This window comes from Myotis lucifugus, unplaced genomic scaffold (assembly GCF_000147115.1).
Source record: "Myotis lucifugus unplaced genomic scaffold, Myoluc2.0 scaffold_2, whole genome shotgun sequence".
In the NCBI taxonomy this organism is placed as follows: Eukaryota; Metazoa; Chordata; class Mammalia; order Chiroptera; family Vespertilionidae; genus Myotis; species Myotis lucifugus.
The window spans coordinates 31,374,571-31,379,309 of NW_005871050.1; the positions used below are offsets into that span (position 1 = coordinate 31,374,571).

General features: G+C 41.6%; 1 pseudogene; it reads left to right on the forward strand.

Moving 5' to 3' along the window:
• Positions 1-3,770: 3,770 nt before the first annotated feature.
• Positions 3,771-4,171, forward strand: LOC106697915 (annotated as a pseudogene).
• The last annotated feature ends 568 nt before the right edge of the window (positions 4,172-4,739 follow it).

The window sequence follows — 4,739 nt, forward strand, 5'->3', positions numbered from 1 at the left end:
AATGTGGGCTATTTATGCTAGATACTAAATACTTATTTAGACAACTCTAGAAGCACATTTATTTATTCGAGAGACCTTCATGGCCCCACAGTAATAATTTAAATTTATCATTAAAATGTATCAATGAACATTTTTTAACACACATGGTTCACTCGATAGACTGTCAGTTTCCAAGAGGCATCAGTAGCTGGTAAATACAGAGCTCTTGGAGCATCCTTGAAAGTAGTTCATGAAGAAAAAAAGGCATGGAAAACAGAATTCCAACCTCTGTCACTGAAGAACTTTATGTATGGTATAATCAAGTGTTTTATAAACTGTGTGGGTAAAGTTCCTTGTTCTGGAACTACACCACCTGATCTTGAACACTGGCTGTGCCACTTACTAGTCAGGTGACTTGGGGGAAGTGATTTGACTTCTGTGCTTCAGTTTCCTCAATTGCAAAATGGAGGTAACACTGGCACCTACATTTGTACCATTAGTGTGAAAATTAGATAAATATATGTACAGCATTCACTACACTGCCTGCCACATCATAAACATTCATTCCTACAATGGAGGAGTGCTTTGAGGTGAAAATCGCTGCTAAGGGAAGAGATAAGATGAACACAATGAAATAAGAAGTTATAAACACAACTTTCTTGAAGTTCTAAGAAAGGCATACCTATTATACTCACTCCCTCTATTGCAGCTAAATCCATCATCAGGTTGATGTTAAGCAACAAATTGTAACTGCCAGCTGGTATCTATACTAGGGGAATCTTTATACTTCAAGGATTGTTTTTAAGAAATAAGTACAGTGGAACCTCAGTTCTCAAACTTAATTCACTTCAGAAGGCTATTCAAGAAGCAATTTATTCAAAACTGTATCATGTTTTTCCCATTAGAAATAATATAAATTGAATTAATCCACTCCAGACCCCCAAATGATTTCCTGTTTGAACTTTTCTTATATACAGTATGTGTCTAATGTCTAATATACTGTTTAATCTATAAATAGGCACTTTAAAAACAAAAAGGACACAAAATGTAAATGAAAATATAAAAAGGAAATGAAATGTACAGTAAAAAATGAAAATTTATGTACACACTAAAATTTACTATTAATGTTGAGAACTATTAATGACTGAATATAGAGAGGAGGGATGGAGTGATGGAGGGATGTTATTGCTTGGAAGGGTAGTCCCCCTTCATAAAAACATCTGGTAGCTGTTCTTCTGGGGTTCTTTCTCTCTTTTGTCTCTTTGCTCCACTAGAACTTGCTTCAGGCTCAATGGACCTCTGTTTCACTAGAAACCTATCCAATGATGTTTGTTTTTGCCTGTGTTTTAATACTTGCCTAAAGTGAAACACTGCATTATCATTGAATAAGTTTATCACAGATTTGCTATTCTTTGCAGGCTGATATTGCTCAATGAACTTTTCATTTCTCCCAATTTCCCAGGCATTTCCTTGATTAGCTAAGTAGGAATTTCCTCTCTTCCCTCCTCCTCCAAAGAGAGCTCTTCAGCTGCTGTCAATTGCCTATAATTATTGTTTCTTGAGCACTTTCATACTCTTAGCAACATAGGCACTCTTGATGGCCTCTTCATATTTTAAAATTGTGCTAACCTTTGATTTCTCATTCCATACTCTGTAGCCAGATCAGACACGCAAACACCTCTATTATACTTCACAATAATTTCTTTTTAAAGCTCTATTGTTGTTCTCAAAACTTTCCTTTTCACTTTGTTGCTATCACTAACCTTCTTAGGACTCATGGCAACTTACTGTATATATTTAATAATAATAATAAGCAGCAGCAAAAGAAAAAACCCACAAAAATATTCACAGCACAATTTCCTGAGATGTTAACAACTCCAAGTTTAACAGTAACTGACTCATACTCACACATTCTCTCCTTTGTCACCTGAGAGGACACATCATTGATCACACAGCATGAAAGGGTTGTCCGGTGGAGAACAGAAGTTTTATTTGACAACTAAGACATTGCACCCATCACCCTCAACCTCCTGTGAACAATTTGTTCAAGAACCAAATTATTGAATATGGGAGACATTTGAGAATCAAGGTTTGACTGTAATGAAAAGCACTGATGATACTTGGCTCCTTTATAGATAAGAGTAGACTGACAAGCTTTAGTTATGACAGATAAAAAGATTCACATCAGGCTGGAGGAACCAGGAACGCTAGTACTCACTGCCTCCCACAACCACATCAAAATTACAACTAAAATACAGAACAACCATCATCCAGAATTGCCAGAAAGCTGGCTGAATGGAAGTCCTACAACTAGAGAAGTAAAAAAGAAAGCACACAGAAACATGTAGGAGGGGCAGAGTCGTGGAATGGGTAGGTCCCGCACCCACATGGACCACTTTCACAATTGGGAGGAGATCATCCCTGTGGAAACCACCCAGAGGAATAAGTGGTCTCAGCCCTACACCAGATGCCCAGACCAGGGTCCCAGAGCTGAGAAAAGAAGTCACCATGACAGTAAGAACTACAGACTGTAAAAACCAGTGCGGATTGGGGTTCAGTGACATACAGGCTGCTGGAGACCCAGCTTCTTCTCTTAAAAGGCCGACACCACTAACTGAACTCATAAGTTCCCACTTCCTCTTAGCTCCAGCACCAGGGTGAGGCTTTCGGGGGCACAGACACATATGAGGAGGAACTGGATATCCTGGCATCAGGGCAGGAACTCAGGGGGCAGCTTTCTCCCAGATAGAGATGCTGGCAGGTATCATTGTTCCTGTGCTGGGACCTCACCTGTCACAGGGCTGACTGGAAGCCATTTCTGTTTGCTCCACCCTGGTGATTCCCTAAGACCCCGCCCCATCCAATTTACCACCCCATCCAAGCTGTGTGCAGCACCTTTTGCATATGGATGGCTTATCCTTGCTCAGGCTAAAATCTCTCAAACAACCTGCAGCTGGACCAGTTGCCCCAAACCTATCAATAAAAGGCCCAAGACATGGCACCAGCACAGCCTGCCTTGCTTCAAAGATGGGCCTCATCTGGGCACTTCCAAACCCGATACAAAGAGGAGGAATCTGCAGATCTCCCTGTAGATCCTGCTGAGTGACCCCAGGCAGTGGCTGACTTTGCACCTTCCTGGAGACCCAAGAGCAGTGTGCCCAGTGGTCAGTGTCAGACCATACAAGATTATAATTCTACACATCCATAAGTCACACACTCATGGGGCAGACTCAGTGAACACCAAAGCCCCACTGAAGCAAGGCCTGCTCCATAGAGGTGTCTCTTGCATAGCAGCTCTCCCACTGTAGTTGTAAATGGTCCTCACAGTGACACCAATAGCAATCAAGTCTCAACTACACCAAGACTGTGCTCAAAGTCCACAAAAGGGGTGCACCTAAAGTGTCCACCTCAGACGACTGGGGAGGCTGAGCCACTGGGCCCTATAGGACAGCTATTACAAAAGGCCACTCTACCAACACAAGGAGACATAGCACCTTTACCCAATACATAGAAACACACACAGGGAAGCAGTCAAAATGCAGAGACAAAGAAACATGTCACTAATGAAATAAATGGGAGAAAGAAAACTATTGGATATAGAGTTCAAAACCATGGTTATAAGGTTACTCAAGAATCTTCTAGAAACCTTCAAGAGACTTAGTGAGACTTTCAAGGATCTTAATGAGAATTCCAAAAAAAAAAAAAAAAAAGGAAAAGGACCAGTCAGAAATTAAGCATAAATTGACTGAAATAAAGAGTAATATACTTTTTCTGCCATATTGGAGCCTGTGGAGGCCTGCTGGGAACAGGACTTCTATAAGGACAAATATGTCTAGAAGGCTGTGGTCCAAGGCCACTTTTGCTCTCTATAAGCAGGGTCTCCAGAACCAGAGGGAGCACACAGCTCTTCTTAAAATTGAAGGTGTTTATGCTCGAGATGAAACAGACTTCTACCTAGGCAAAAGATGTGCTTATGTGTACAAAGCAAAGAACAACACAGTGACTCTTAGTGGCAAACCAAACAAAACCAGAGTAATCTGGGGAAAGGTAACTCATGCTCATGGAAACAGTGGAATGGTTCATGCTAAATTCCAAAGCAACCTTCCTGCTAAGGCTATTGGACATAGAATTTGTGTAATGCTGTACCCCTCAAGGATTTAAACTTACTGAAAATAAATAAAATGGATTTGTTTTCCTGACCAAAAAAAAAGTAATATACAGAGATTCAACAGTAGAGGATTCCGAGAATCAAATCAATGATTTGAAATATGAGGAAGCAAAAAACACCCAATCCAAAAATATGAAGATAGCCTAAGGAGCCTCTGGGACAACTTCAAGCGTACCAACATCTGCATTATGGGAGTACCAGAAGAAGAGTGAGAGCAAGATATTGAAAACCTATTTGAAGAAATAATTGGTTTTCAGAAGATGGCGGCTGGCAGGATGGAAGTGAGGTAGAGGGTGTGAGTGAGTGAGGAGTTGAAAGGAGAGTGTGTGGATGTGTGTGGCATGTGTGTGAGTGAGTGAGGGACAGTTAAATCCAGCAGGAGAAGCAGGGGCTGGCAGACCAGGCTCTCCTGGATAGGGAGCACCTATCACCACTTCAGGCAATCCCCAGTCTGTGGGGCTCTGGCATGGAGCCCACGCCATCTTGAAGGAGAGAGTGGCCTTTTCTAGGAACTCATCAGCACTACCACCCAGACTGGCCTTGGACACTGCCCGTGACCCTACAGACACTACAGCCAAAATCCTGCTGCCCC